This window comes from Ochotona curzoniae, unplaced genomic scaffold (assembly GCF_017591425.1).
Source record: "Ochotona curzoniae isolate NIBS_2020 unplaced genomic scaffold, NIBS_Ocur_1.0 scaffold_3208, whole genome shotgun sequence".
Taxonomy (NCBI): domain Eukaryota; kingdom Metazoa; phylum Chordata; class Mammalia; order Lagomorpha; family Ochotonidae; genus Ochotona; species Ochotona curzoniae.
In genome coordinates this window covers 12207848-12224694 of record NW_024467106.1, presented here as the reverse complement: position 1 = coordinate 12224694, position 16847 = coordinate 12207848, and positions in this window count along the sequence as shown.

Sequence of the window (16847 nt, the reverse complement as noted above, 5' to 3'; positions counted from 1 at the left end):
AGACCTGTGCGGATGAACTGATGGGGAAGCACAGATTGGTGAAGTGTGTGAGCTCCTTGCAGCTGGCATCCTCTCTGCTGGACCTGGAGGCACTGTCCTCCTGTTTTGTTTTGCATCCCTGGGTTTGCTTTCTGTTTCTAATTTGTATGCACCTGTTTTCATTTACTAGAAAGGCAAAGAAACAGAGACAGAGAGATGGAGACAGAATTCTATCATCTCTTGATTCACTGACTGGCCCCACACCAGCAGCCAGGCACTCTACCTACCATTTTCACGTGGTTGAGAAACACAGACATCCGGCAGGGTGTGTGTTACCAGGAATCTGGAATGGAAAGTGGAGTCAGGGGTGCAATTCAGGTACTGTAATATGGAATGTTAAGGTGCCTCTTCATTGCAGCATTAAATGACCATCCTGGGTTTGTTTTCATTTGTTATACAAGCCTAAATAAATTTCCCTAAGATTTTCTTTTGGATCCCTTTTAATCCTCTCAGTGGTCAACAGTGTTTGAGATGCCGTTCTCATGTCAGGCACTAGTGAACTGACACGTAGAAGACATGATGTAATTTTTTTGCTACAGGATTAAGTATTGCTAACTATGAAATCCTTTCCCAGGACCCTTGCCTGTCTAGCTTTGTTTGCTGATCGCATTACACATACATGGAATTTTTTTTTCTTTTAAATTTGATTCAGCGAATCCTCCAAACCTGTTGCTCAGAGTTAGGTACTGACTGCAGAGCAAGTTGCAGCCTTCAGTGCTAAGCCTGTTGATTTTACAGTCAGAGCACTGCTGTGGCAAGTTTCTGTGCTTCTCACATTCAATTTTCTGCAAAATGGAAAATGCAATTACAGTAGTCAGCAAAATATTGTTGTTGGTTCAAAAATAATTAAGCATCTTATTAAATCGCTATTTTATGGAGTACGATGCACTGGCTGTTTCAGCTTCAGCAGAGGGAGAGGTCGGAGCTGTTCAGAAAGCGGAGCGGCCAGAGGGCCAGGAGAGGAAGGGAGTGCCTCTTCAGGGGAATAGTTAATAACCTGAGTTCTTAGGAGAGAAAGCTGCCAGCCTATTCTTTTACGAAATAGACTCTATTATTAAGAGTTTAATGTTAAAGTTGACTGAAGCTAACTCTTTTCATTACAATAGCTTTGGAATTTATTTCCCCAGGATTCATTTTCACTGCTTGACATTAAGGAAGTTGGCTGCAGGGAGAAAAAAAATCAAGAAGGTGGAAGACCAGTTTGAAAGGTACTTAGTTTGCCAAAGGGAATAAAAAAAGAAGCCTCTATCAGAAAGAACAAAAAGAACTGAGCATTTGTTGTGCACCTACTATGCTCCAGGCACTAGCTAAAGACAGTCTCTGGCTTCTCCGGAGAGAGAAAGGAGAAGAAATCAATACCGATGACAAACTCTGTTCTGTGACAGGAGCTATGCAAAAACACTTAACAGAGAGTCCCTCTTTGGCTGAAGTAATGACCTGACTAGGCATTTAGCAGATGAGGAACGGTAAGCATCACAATTAATATGTTGCCTAAGCAACATAGCAAACGGGGAAATGGCACTGAGATTCAGAAACTTCAACTTTTACTCTGATGTTATTTTTAACTGAAAGATGTAGTAAGGGGCAGGGAGGTGGGAGGCAGGTGAAAGTTGGACACTAAAGAATTAACCCAGCCATATGTAACCTTCAGTGTTTAGAGGACTGCAAATCTCATCTCGAAGCTTTGCTCTGCAAACAGGGACAGCAGCCTTTCCCTCCACAAGGCTCAAACTCTTCACTTTAATTTAGGATCCAGGGTTCGTGCTCAGATCCAAAATATTAGTTCATACTTCATGAGTTTAAGAAAATCTGAGGGGAAGGGTCCAAGAATCCACATTTGTTTGAAATTTCTAGGTGACATTGATGCTGCAAATTTGAGACACTACTTGGACAAAATTGTGCTCTATTGGATTCTGAATTGAAACTGTGACTTTCCTGGGTTGATAGGGAGTTCGATATGATATACAGAAATAGCTTTGGAGCCTGACCTCTTCTTTTTTTTTTTTTTCTTTACTTCTAGTGTAATCTGAGGCAAGCTGATTAATTAATACTCAATATGTACATATTTAAAATGAAGTTACTGGGGCAGGCATTTAGGGCAACAGTTAACATGCTAATACGGATAGCTACACCCCACATCAGTACCTGCATCTGAGTTCTGGCTCCACTCTTGATTCTAGCTTCTTGAGAACAAAATCCCGGGCAGCTGGTCAGTGATGGCATGCGTGCTTGGATCCTTGCACCCCTGTGCGGGACCCAGATGCAGTCTGGCCAAACCATAGTTCTTGTGGACGCTTGGGGAGTGAACTGGTGGAAGGAAAAGTTCTCTGTCTCCCAGGTTCTCTCCACCTCTGGCTTTCAAATAAATAAAAAATGATGGAAACATAAAATCACAAATGAAATAAAATACAGAAATAAAAATAAAAATAAAAATAAAAATCTCTAGATATAGATAGATAGATATAGGTATATGTATGCATTTATCTGGTTTTATTCAGTAAATGGGACAAGGCCTGTAACATTTTCCTTACAGAATTTCCAGTCTACGTGCGCATCTCCTGCAGATGTGTGAAGTGCTCCACTCATATTACGTACATTGTTACTGGATAAAGAGTTCACTCATAGCTATAGTTTAGATGTCCTGATTCACACAGTTCCCTCAAGGAGCAAGTGTTGGGATCTCAGACCTTTGTAGGCTCCAAGGACTAGAAACTGCCAGGGAGGAAAACCATCCTGATGTAGATGAAGTTGAAGGATGATTAGCCCCTTAATAAATTCCAGAGCTATACTCTTATGTTGAAAATTTCCCAATCTGTTCATCAAGAGGTTGTTGTATTGGATGCTTTACTAACAGTGCCCAAACCAATTAGAAGCCCCGGTAGATTAAAAGAAATCTTTCATTATTTTAAATACAACTTTAATTTTTTTACCCACAGAGATCCGTGGGCTAGTAGTATTTTTGATCTCTTTCTTCTTTTTCCAAGTTTAAAAATCAATGCATCTGGTTCACCTTGAATCTAAGGCTGTTTGTTTTTAGCCGAAGAAAATCCTGTGCTTCCAGCATTGATGGCAAAAGCTGGTAACTGCAGTGTTCTGCTGCCCAGCAGGAGGGCAGAGGGCGCTGAAGAGCAGAGCGCCTGGAGCTCAGATGACTCATCAGCCTTGACTCATCAGATGGTTGGCAGGCTGGTGACCGTGACCAAGGGACTGGGGCTCAGGCATTGGAATTTCCTGAGTTCCTGATTTCATGCTATGAATTTCTTTAATAACTGAGATAAGCCTGATAAAAAGTTTCAGAACTAGAAAAAGAACTTCCATGCATTATTGTTATTAATCCCAAATGACTGCATCAAAAGAATGGCTGCATTATAGGAGTAGGAATTATCATCATTTAGAGTCAACCGTACTCATTGTGGGCCACTTACTGTTCTAAGCGTTTTGTTTTCCTTGAATCATTTTATTATCATAACATTTCATAGACGAGAATAAAAACAATCACAAAAAACAGTGAGCTGAGAAGTTAATGAACTTGTTCAACTTTCTACAAATGAAAGAAATAAAATTCGAATCCACACAATCTGGTTCCTATGCCCCAAATCTCCACCTCCATAGTTTTCCAAAGAAAGTTTTTATTCACATAAATCAAACAAAATTCAAGTATTTCAGAGTTTGAGAAGCATAATGATGTTTTCCTCCTCGCCTCCCTCTTGCCCAGCTTGCCCAACCCGCCCCCCCACTCCTTTTTTCTGCCTTTTTTAACTGTTTACGATGGCATACTTTCAGTTCACTTCTCAGATACAGGCTTAACGCTTCATTAAGTAAAAAAAAAAAATTCAACAAGCAGGAAGTAGACACGTAAAGCTCCTGTTGCTCCAGAGGATAGATTATGGATGTGAGCCATAATCAATTCCCAAGATGTCAATCTCTCCAAGATTGCGTTATTTTCTGTACTCTGCATCAGTTAACACATATCAGGGAAAACATAGATATTTGCCTTTTTGGGCTAGTATATTTGCACTGAGCATAATGGTTGCCAGTTGTATTTACATTGTTGCAAAAGACAGAATTTCATTCTTTTCTATTTCTGAATATATTTCATAGTGTGTATATGCTTATATGATTGTATGTATGTACATGATATATATAAGTGTTATATTATAATCTATAATATATGCATATATACACACTATAATTTCTTTATCCAATCATGCATTGATGGACATGCAGGTTGATTCCACATCTTAGTCATCACGCATTGAGGTGCAATGAATGAATGTAAGTATGCAAATAACTTTCTTATTTTATATTTATTTTTGTTTTTTATGTTTACATAGTTGATTAGGGTGAAAAGGATCAAGGTTAGGTGAAAGTGGGTGAGACCTTCCTCCTTTATCTGGGGAAAGGGGCTAGATAAGTGGAGAAGCCACACCCAGCCTCCCAACCATCCCAGTACCTGTGGATGGAGAACAGTCTCCCAGGATCAACCCAGGGTCCCAAGTGTGGCACGTGCTCTAAGGATTTTGCTTAACCGGTTTTAACGGTTCTGAAATGCTGTCGATCTTGCCGATCCAATGATGGGGAAATTCTTCCAAGGTCCTTTGGATGACATAATCCACCTTAGAGTCTCCATTCACCCAGATATTTGGTATCAATGCTTGGCTGGGGGTAGTTGTCCCATTTGTTCTGCCCTCCTTCTGCTGCTGTGGTACCAGATGTACCTCTGCAGAACCCACTGGGCTGCCATATCCTCCATGTACATCTGGCATGCGACCCACCTCTCCATCTTTTCCACTGAGAAGACCCAGATCTGACACATGCAAATAAATTTCTTGTATGCTGATTCCGTTTTGTTGGAGTAAATTCCTAACAGTAGGATGACTGGATAGATCATATGGCTGACACATTTTTGTATCTCTAAGGGATTTTCAAACTGTGTCCCATAATGGTTGACCTAGCTTATCTTTCATGTAAACACATCAGGTAAAGCTGCCCACTTGGTACTCTCACTGATGAATCTGCAGCAGCACCGTGGGAACAGGAGGGCACTTGATGCCTCCAATGTTCTTTAATTCCTCTTCCAGAGAAAGTTTCTGATCCAGTTTCACTTCTTGCTTTTATTGAGCCGTTTAATGCTATGGACTGAATTTTCCAGATCCTTCAAGCACAAATCTTCTTATCTTGTGCTTGTTAAATGGACATACTCCATGCATGAATGGACAAAACATCATCATTTGGAAAATAAGGGCCTGGTGTGTCTCGGTTACAGCATTCAGAGGAAGCAAAGATGGAAGGTCTTTTTGTCTTCTCTCTGTATTTCTGCCTTTCCAATAAAAAAAATAAATCTTATATATATATAAAATAACTGGCTGTAAGTCTTCAGAAATCAGGCTTCAATAAGACTTAAGATTCATAAGTGAGACTTAGGATTGGTTTCACATTCTGATTCCAATTTGAAACAGCAGGGAGGGGGACTAGAGTAATTCAGTTGTAGTTAGATAAGCCCAGAGACATACCTCAAGGTGGGAAGGGCTGCAGAAAGGAGATGGAATTGGACAAAAATGTAATATTAAAGTGAAAAACCAAGAAAGCATCAAAGGATGAGAAAGAAGACCTTGAAAAGTTAAAGTATGATCAAATAGAAAAGACGCCTAGGACAAAAAATTAAAAATTCAGAGTACCATGGTGGGTTCTCACAGTGGACCAAGGTATGTGATAAAAATCACTGCCACATTTTGGTAGTTTACGTCAACACAAATTTGCTTCTCGTGTATGCTGCATGAGCCAAAACGTCTGTTCAGACCATCATAGTTGCTCAGAAACCCAGGTGATAGAAGGAAATATGACAAGCACTACTGTTTGGCAACTCAGAAGGAGATAGAGTTCAGAAGACTCATAACTAAGAATTCCAGGATAAGAGAAACGGGGGAATGATATTTCAAGGGCTAAAGATGAAGTTTTTCTGAGGAGAGATGCTCAGCATAGTTAATTCCATGGAGGCCACAGAGAAAAGAGGTCATGGCTACTAGACTGAAATTACAGTGTACCAATGATAAGATACAATTTGAGTGAGTTTAAAAGCAAAGAGGAGCTACAGTATTAGAAAACAGTTACATGGACAATAAACTACGGTCCGATTTATACCAATCTAGTACTTTACAGAGTTTGAGAAATGGATAATTATGCTAGTGAAATTCAAACTTTGCTAAGTAACAAATTTATTGTGAAGGAATTAGAGGGATTTTAGGAACCTGATTAGCTAATAAAAATGAGAAAATGAGACAAGCAATAAAAGTTCACAAAATGACCACAAAAACTTCACAGAAAACACAAAATGATCATATAAATGGATTAAACTCATTTTGGATTTTTAAAAATTAATTAATTAGCATTATGTGATACAGTTTCATAGGCTCTGGGATTTCCCTAAACCCCTTCCCATGCCCTCCTTCCATGGTGGATTCCTCCACCTTGTTGCAGTATTACAGTTCAAATTCAGCCAAGATTTTTCTTTGCAAACATATACCAAGCATAGAGTCCAGCATTTTACTGTCCAGATAAATTCAATGATTTCTTGGGGAGACCATCTGTGGTCTGAAGGTAGAGCTGGCACAATATCATCCCAATCAATTAAAAGCCCCAACATAACATCAACAACATGGAATTGAGAAACCAACATGTTAAAAAAAAAATGCAAGCTCTTAACCACATCCTGTGACTACTTCATTGACATTTCAATTTTAGTTTAAATACAGAACCGGCCGTTATACACCTTAAAATGGCTATAGGGTACTATTCAGCTGTCTCGTGTCTATTTTCATTTTAGTAGTTAGCAGTTTATGGTGTTGATGCATCATTTTACTGAACTTGGCAGATTTTAGGATAGTCTAAACTGGCTTATAACTCCAACAAGACATATGTCAACAGTTGAGGTACAGAACATTTTTAGGAGGGGTGTGCAGAGAAATCTTCAATACCCTAGTGAGGAGTAACTAATCTTTGCGTCCTACCTAGTAAGGTATATGCGAATCCATGGTTCTAAGCTTTCCTTGTTGTTCTTTGTCTATCTATTCTAACTTTTTTTTCTTTTTTGGGGGGTGTGCGGGAGGGCCTCAGGAGCGACCCTGATGCTCATTGCTAAAGAAGGTGGGGATCCAGAGTTGGAACAAATTAAGGACCAGAGAAAGCTCCTCTCTCTAGTCCTGAGGGTGTTTACTATTCTTCTGTTTCTATGGACTGCTCAGGGCTCCTGGCTGTTGTTTTGATGACCTTGGATCCTGCGAGGAAGGATTTGGGCTTCTTCCATCCCATGTGGTAGATCCAAAGGGGGGGGTGGGTGACCTCAGAGTTCTCGGCCTCCGAAGATACTCCAATCCCCGTGGTCTCCTTGGCAATTGGGATGTGGTCCTTGGTGCCCATACTGATAGTCCTTGGTGAGGATCGGAGAGTCTTCAGGGTTGAGATACGGGTCTCCTCCTGTCCACCTGCTCCACTCTGGGATATCCCCCTGCTCTGTGTATATGACCTTCTGGGCCCTAGAGTTGTTATCTGGGAAGACATTTTGTGTCCAATAAATTTCATTTACTTTGAGTGAAAGATAACTGTACATTATCAAATGTCATCAAACAGGTGAAGAAATAATGCTCCACCTTCCAAAAAATAGCGTTTCTTCCACTAACAACTTCCTGTTACCGAATCTTACTCTCATTTCTCGACAGGAAGTCCTCAGCTTGTTTTAGTTTGTGCATGAACTGTATTTTTCTATTTTTATGTATTATATTTTTTGTTTGTTGCAAAGACATAATTTTAAGCCACTCTTTATCACAAGCTTAATTCAACACCAACTTTAATAATTCTTAAGTTGATACATTTTTTTCTTGGATTGGGAGAAAACGTGTTACAGCTACTGCTATTGAATTAATAATACATCTTTTTCACTTAAAGTTCTTTAATTTGCCAATCACTTTAGGAATGAATTGGTATCACTGAACAAGAGATAAGCATATACAACTGTCTAAAAGCAAGATGCTATACGAAAGATGGTGATAGCAAGTTTAAGTGCAGGCAAATGCATTTTAGAGCTGAAAGAACTTTTAGGACTGAGGAGATAAAATGATGTGCAAAAGTAGAATTCACCGATGACAGCCATTCATCCTGAACCAGTAAGCTAAGCACATAAACGGAACTTAACAGACGGCACTTCTCGTTTGAGTTCCCATGTCTCTTAACCTCCCTTTCAATATTATCCTTCTCTTCATAATAATGGTCTGTATTCTATTTATTCAGCTAATGAATAGAACCTTTACAAAAACAGGTCTCTGCACAGACTGTCCTCTTTCTAATGTAGACATCCCATGCACATCCCATGCACATCAGCAGATACGATTCCATTCGATTTTGGTTTCAACCGTCATTGTATTATAATGAATTCAAGAGGTTCAAAAGCCTAGATCATTTACTCAGTTACTAATATTTCAGTAATGGAAGCATCACAGATTTTGTGTCTCACAGGTTTGGAATCTGCTGTCTAGGATCTGGGAGCCAGAGTGGTTGGGTTTTGACGAGGGCTGTGTTCAGGTTTACAAACATTCAACCCCTCTCCCCCGCCCATGTATTTTCAAGTAGTGAGAAAAGATGCCTGAAGGGTTCTGTGGAGTCTCTTTTACAAGGACACTCGTCCCACGTACAAGGGCTGTACCCTTATACCCTAATAATCACTCACAGTCCTGACCACCGAATATCATTCCATTGTGGTTTTGGGGGCCATAGGCATTTAGCCCATAGCACCATGCTTTTCATTCTGTACAAGGTGAATCAGAGAAAGCCCTGCTCATCATAGATCCTGTTCATGGGAATGGAAGGTAACAGTACTGGTCTATATGCCCCGTGTCATAATATTAAAGAAAAATAGATTTGCTTGTTTGCCCTGGGTCATGCTCAAAAATGTTTAAAAGCCATAACTGATTTTATTACATTAATTAATTCACTAGCCATTAATTATTAAAATATCTGCTGTCTATTTGAATACACTTAATTTTTTATGCATGCCATCATTCTAAAATAAAATGATATTAGTGTTTACATTTGGGATTGAACTAACATACAGTACTCTCTGGGGTGTTAAATTCTATATCTTGATCTGATGTGACTACATCAGTGAAAATCCATCAAGCTATATATTTAAGATCTGTGTACTTCATGTGAGTTCTTCTCAGTAGAAAAAGAGTCACACATCAGCAATCAAATACCCTCAACTCAACAGTAACATTGTTTGTCCACATCTTATTATCGGAAAGTAGTCCTGTGCTCCCAACAAAGTTGACTAGAATCATGCACTCTGAAAGTCAAATAGCACAATAGTTTTGGAAGAAAGATTCCTAAGAGGTAATTAGGCCATGGTCCTGTTTTCAGAGGTGAACAAGCTTGCTAACATGTTTGGATTGAGACCGCAGTCCTGATAGGAATGTGACCAGTCTGCCTCAGCCTTGAAGAGGAAACTCGTAACAAATCTTGGAAAATAACACCAAAAGTGGACATCAATGTTAGCAAACAAAGATCTTTCTCTTTTTCAGGTCTTTCCTTTTTACAGCACTGGTTGCATGTTTAGTAAATTTTATGAACTTGGAGCAAATGACTTTCACATTTCATGCCATGGATTCCTTAATTATAAAGAGGATTATAACCATATTACCTTGGGGTTGGTGCTGTAACCCTTTGCCTTGCATTTGCAGCATCCCCTATGGATACCAATTCTGGTACCGGATGCTCCCCTTCCTATCCAGCTCTTGCTTATGGGAAATCAGCAGAGGATGGCTCAAGTCCTTGGGTCCCTGGAAGAAGATCCTGGCTCTCAGCTCAGCGTGAGTTGTTATGGCCATTTGTGGAGTAAACCAGAAAATAGAAGACTTCTCTCTCTCTCCTGCTGTTGTATATCTGCCTTGCTAATAATAAGTAAAGATTTGAAAGGACTAGCTGTGTTACTGAAACTCCTGCACACTGTGCATATTGAAAGAGTTAATATAGCTGAGGCGTCGAGAATAGTTCCTAAATAGGTATCCTGTGTTAGCAATCCTTCTTAACAACACAAGCAGGAATGCTCCAACAAGTTAATGTTTAATGGGATGAAAAGTGAAGCCCAGAGAAATGAAGCAAATCAAGATCAGATACGTGATCAATGACAGAGTCAGGGTTCACATACAGACACTTTGATTCCAGACACTCAAATCTATATTTCCCTGCAAAAATTATCATCGGAATTGATCCTCTCAACAGCCCTGTGGGCTGGAGTCAACAGTACTTCCTTATCACCAATCATCTTGATACCATTGCTGCCATCCCAGCAACTTTCAAGTATCATTTATAGAGGAACTACTTTAGATAAATCACATATAAGCCTCATAACAACACCCCAAGGTTAAGAATGGTTATCCCTTCGTATTCAACAAACTGAAACTCAAGAGAAGCTACGTAGGGTGTTCGTTAGCCAGAGCTGGCATATCCAAGTACCGCTGCCTGAGTAGCTTAAACAACAGAAACACTTTTTTTTTTTTCAAACCTTTTTTGGAGGTTGGAAGTCTGAGATCAACCACCAAGGTAAATTTAATCTGGAGGCTTCTCTTTGTGGCTTAAAGACAATTACACTCTTGCTGTGCCTTCATGTGGCTTTTCTTCTGTGTATGTATATGGCTCAATCTCCTCCCTTTATAAAAGCCTTACAAAATCAGAGGCCACTGTATGAAGTCATTTTAAGTTAATCATCTCTTTAAAGGACTATATCCAAATATTGTCATGGTGTGAGTTATTGGATGTTAGAATTTCAACATACAAATTTCAGTGAGAGGCATAAATTAGTCTCTAAATAGCCTCTATCTGAGTGGAATCAGAATTTTTACGTTTATTTAAGATTTATTTATTTATTGGAAAGCAAGAGTGTTAGAGAGATGGAGCAACATACATCTGTTTTCCTCTGAAGTATTTATGGCTAGCTCTAGGCCAGTCCAAATTCAGAATCCAGAAACTCCAGATAGGCTCCCCACAGGTACCTTCATCTCCTGTGTCCCAGGAGTAGTTGCAAGAAACAGTCAGAAGTGCAGGGTAGGTAGGACTTGAACCAGCTACTCTGATAGGTGTGATATAGGTGTCTCAAGCTGGAGCTTATTTAACCTGCAATGCCACAGTGACAATGTGGCTAGAGGATATTCTGATAATAAGCACATACCATTATTGAACCTTGGGGGGAGCGCCGCTCTCGACTAGGTCAAGTGCCTGGTGTCTCATCCCTCATTTTTTACACATTGTTCTTACAGAAAATATTGATTCCCTTTGATAGCTGAGAAATCAAGCTCCCCATGCCCAAGTTGGTCACTGTTGGGTAGGTTGAGATGGATTCAGGTTTTGTTAATTTGCTAAAGAGAAATATGCTTCCGTCTCACCCAGAAAATGAAAGAAGTCTTTGAAAAAGTGATGTGGTATGTGCCACATCTCAAACAATATTTATCAGGTATCAGCTGTGCAAACATCAGCACAAGCACTTAGCGTGCATGAAATAAAAACTTGCCAAACTGCATCCTGAATGAAAAGGCAAGTACTGAGAAGTATAATGTAGAAAGCACTAGTGTCCCATGAGTTTACTATCAGCAAATATCTACTGTAAACAGAGAAAAGCATGGTCACTATGGGCTGCTTATTCTTCTATGGGTTGGAATACCTCATTTTGTGATTGGGGTGATTTGAATGGAAGTGACAGAAATAGGGAAGTTTTTAAAGTGCATTTGGGGACAATTTCTGGTCACATGGTTGTAGATTATTGGTGGTTCACCATTATCTGCAAGGACAAATCCAAGATTCTTAGTTGGAATTTGGGTTTGATCTAGCTTTAAGCCAGTCAGCTCCCACCTCTGACCTCTTGCCTGTGAACAGGAACCGTGACACAGAAGAAAGAGCAAGTGTCTTAGAATCGGGCGAGTTCGAATTCTGGTTCTGCCACTTATTAACGAGGAAGATATTTGGCACTTAATTCAACCTGTTATTTCTTCACCTAAAAAATAAGAATAGAAACAGCACTTGGCAAGAGGTAAGTGAGGATTTAATGAAATGAAGTATATAATATGCCCGACTTAGCACCCATGCTATTGGCCGGACTTGAAAGGTTGTAGTTATCTTTATCATGATGATGCTCCACTTGGGCCAGGAACTCACTGCTTCTCACCTAAACAATTCTCACAGCACATTTTATATTTAGAGTACAGCATTCTTTTGCTGCTTCATATAACTTAGAGAAAGAGGCAATGTAATGTGGTAATTAGGAGCTCAATCCTAGAACCAGCCAGCTTAGCATTTACTAACTCTCCTACTTGCCAACAGTGTGATGTTAGGTAAGTCATTTGGCCCTTCTGTGTCTTAATTCTCTCATGAATAAATTGACATTTAGATTTTATCTCTCTCCCTCAGTGACGGTTTTGAATATTGAATACATTTACAATGTAGCGTCTGTAACAGAGTATATATTCAATAAATAGCAGTCATTGTTTTCTCTGTTTTATGGAGGGAGTTATATAGCTTGCCTAAAGTCCAATGAATTGAGGCCCAAGACATTTAACAGCAGACTTTTCAGTTTTATGAGTGCCTTATAAGTATTGTATAACAACCCCGATCATCGTAGACATTGCACAATATTTTCTTTCATTCTGAAACTTGCCATTTCAATGTACTGCTTATTTCTTTTGTTGTGCAAAATCTTCCTGGATTGAGGTAGCCTCGCTTATCTATTTATGTTTTCATGGAAAATGCTTTTGGTGACATACCCATAAAAATGACCACAGGAAACAATGCCAGCATGCATCCTGTGTTTTTATTCTAAATTGTAGATAGCCAATTTCCCCAATACCACTTGTTGAAGAGACTTTTCCTTTCCAACTGCTTATTCTTGGTGTCTTTGTTGATGACTGAGCCAAGGGCTTGCCTTAATTCTGATCAACTGACCTGATCTATGTCTTAATTTTATACCAGCACATCTTGTTTTGATTATCATACCTTTAAAATATACCTCAAACTCCGGCAGTGAGATATCTCCAGCTTTATTTTTGTCCCTTAAAGGCTATTTCAACCATTTGTGCTCTTTTGTGACTTCATATAAACTTGGTGACTTTTTTGTTGTTTCTATGAAAATAGAGCATTGAAGTTGACATCTCAAAGATAGGCTTGTGGGCCCTGCGCGGTGGCGCAGTGGTTAAGGTCCTTGCCTTGCACGCCCGGGATTCCACATGGGCGTCGCCGGTTCTAATCCCAGCAGCCCTGCTTCCCATCCAGCTCCCTGCCTGTGGCCTGGGAAAGCAGTCGAGGACGACCCCAAAAAGCTTTGGGACCCTGCACCCGCTTGGGAGACCCGGAAGAGGCTCCTGCTTTCAGATTGGCATAGCATCGGCTGTTGTGCTCACTTGGGGAGTGAATCATCAGAGGGAGGATCTTCCTCTCTGTCGCTCCTCTCTGTATATCCACCTTTCCAAAATAAATAAATAAATAAATCTTAAAATAAGATAGGCTTGTGTTTCTATGTGTATTGAAGCATTATTTTTAACCTGTATACTGTGTCAAACTGTAGAATGATCCTACCAATTTGCAACATTCAAAAAGAAAGTTGATCTATTTCCTCACAAGGGAATATAAGTGTATTTTATTTCATAAGTCATTTAATAAGCAAAAAGCAGACTGTTTTTATTGGAAGTCATCCCTCTGTTAGGCTTAATGATTTCATTTGTATGTTTACAACTTATTTACAAATATACGTATGATGTCATTTGTTTAATTGGGACATCTGATTTGTTTTGCACGTTGTCTTTTCTCCTCTCATGTGACCTAATATGAGTTTTTCATGTCATCCTTTTTTCTATCATGTATGCCGCACAAAATTTTCTTTTCCTTTTGCCATGTGCGTTTACCTCTGAAAATGATTTATGATATAATTCACCAAACCCCTATCGATTTGAAATGGCATCAATATTATATATTGGTTTGTATTTATGCTAAGTTAAGTTTATGAACATTGGAAAAGAATTCATCAGCTTGTGCTACAGCAATATCTTATTTTTAATTTACTCTGATTCGTGTCAATATTACTCTGATTCACAACATTATTATTCTAATAGCTACCATTTCCCAATAAAAGCCATCGTATGTATTTCAATGCAGTACTGACTACACTCATAAAATATGTGTGATTTGTTCTCAATAAGATAGATCTATATTTAATACATATCATGATTAGAAAAATGTATTTAGTAGACTTGAGATTTAAATTCAGATCAGGTTCCATTTTATAACTTGTAAAACTCTTTTAGACTATACAAATGCTAGAAAACGTCCTTGAATCTGTGTACATACCACCCTTCATTCAGTTTTAGACATGTTTTATGCATTTTCTTGTTTTGCTGTTAGGGGTGAACTTTAGAAAGCCTGTGATACTTTAGGAAGTTATTGATATGTAATAAACACATGGAGAAATCGTTAGTAAAGTGGTCTATAATGTACTTTCAGAAACAGAAAATGCATAAATACATCAGGGCCTCCTGGCATTTTGTTTATTTTTTCTTATTTATTTTGATTTGAAAGACAGATTTTACAAAGAGAGAGAGGAGAGAAAGACAACTTCCATCCATTGGTTCTTTCCCCTAATGGTCACAATGGCTGTAACTGAGCTATCCAAAGCCAGGAGCCAGGAGCTTCTTTCCAGATTTCTCCTATGTGTGCAGGGACTCAAGCATCTGGGCCATTATCTGCTGCCTTCCTACGTCATGGCAGGGATTTGGATGAGAAGTGGAACAGCTGGGACAGAAACCTGTGGCCATATGGGAAGTTGGTGCCACAGAATACAGGATTAACTATTTTACTACCATGCTCAACCCAAGCACTTTTCTTCTGTATTTGTTTCCACACATAAACTCTTACAGATTCTATATCAGAGATTAGTTTTTTACTTGGCTTTGAGTTTTACAGAATATCCTTTCATGCGTTTTTTTTGACAATTTTATAGCATCCATTTTTAAGTGTTTGTTTGGGATAGCTTTTGGGTTTAGAGGTTAGGGAGCCAGGTAAGATGACACAGCCCACTTACAGAGTGCTTGCATTCGGTTCCTGCTACCGCAGTCCCTGGGACACAGGGAGAATGGTTCAAGCAGGAGGGTTCTGGCCACTCATGATGCAGAGCTTGACTGCGTTTTCCAGTTCAGAGACATTTTCAGGCTGCTGATTGTTCCCTCTCTCTCACAAATAAACAAGTAAAATTTAGATGAAATGTTCAAATACCTTGGTTTATTTTGTCTATTTGCTTTATTCTTCACTTGAAGCTTTCTTTATACATTCTTTTTTTTCTTTTAAAGATTTATTTATTTTTATTGGAAAGGTGGATATACAGAGAGGAGGAGAGACAGAGAGGGAAGATCTTCCTTCCGATGGTTCACTCCCCAAGTGAGCACAAGGGCTGGAGCTAAGTCAATCTGAAGCCAGGAGCCAGAAGCTCTTCCAGGTCTCCCAAACGGGTGCAGGGTCTGAAGGCTTTAGGCCATCCTCAACTGCTTTCCCAGGCCACAAGCAGGGAGCTGGATGGAAAGCAGGGCCGCTGGGATTAGAACCGGTGACCATATGGGATGCCAGGGCGTGCAAGGCGAGGACCTTAACCACTGCACCACCATGCCGGGCCCTCTTTATACATTCTTGATAAAAGATACCTTGTTAGAGTCTACAAACTCATACATGTATGCCTACAGAGATGCATAAATCATATGCGTAATCATATACAACAATTATATATCTTACACTTTAAATATATCATAGACATTCATTACGTGCATCATAATCATATGAGTATATTTATGTGCTATATAGTTTACAGATGTCAATCTACACTAATATCTCAAATATAAAAATATGTAAAATATTTTCCTGTGTTTGCTGTCAGGTTTTTATAAAACATAATTTGGTGAAATATAATTAGTCCTTTTTTTCTACTGTGATAAATGTCTACCCCAATATCTTTAAAAACTTTCTAAAATGTCTATGCTATTAGCTTTTATGGTTAAGCATACTGTACACAATCCATTTTCACTACAAATTTTGTGACTGTGATGAGTTATAGATTTTTCCCATACAGATATTCAGTTGCTGAATCATTATTTATTGAAAATACTCTAATGTTTCTATTGAAGTACCTTGGGCACTTTCTCTAAAATCAATTAAGCATACAAGCGCCGGGGTCTATTGCTTAAGTCATTGCACTGTTTTCTTAAGGTATCTGCCCAGGCTTTGGCAATAGCATACTTCCCTGCTTACACGTAGCTCTCTAGTCACTTTTTAAATCAGACAGTGAAATAAATATGTAAGGTTACCATGCATTTGCAAACTTGGGGTTGTGCTTGGGGAAGACAGGGAGCGAGAGGGGTTCTCTCAACTATTTCTCCTGTTTTGTGCACCTACTTAAAAGCAAATGGAAAAAAAAATAGGGAATCTGTCTAATGGGGGTAGACCTACCTGCTCTGTCGTCAGGTTTCTTTAGGGCTCTAATACATTACAAAAGTTCCATATTTTGACACTAAAACTTAGGGGGAAAAAAATCCTTCTTTTGTACACAATGTCCATGTCCAGCATTCTCTGGCCTCGTCCTGTTCTAACAGAGCTGGTAGCGACTGTAGTTCTTTCCTCGGAATAACCTGTCATTTCCCAGAATTAACTTTCTTTGTGTCCGCAGCTACCTGAGCAATTAGCTTATCATGATACATATGTTGTTACGATAATGTCTTTATTTAACTATTGGTACATGA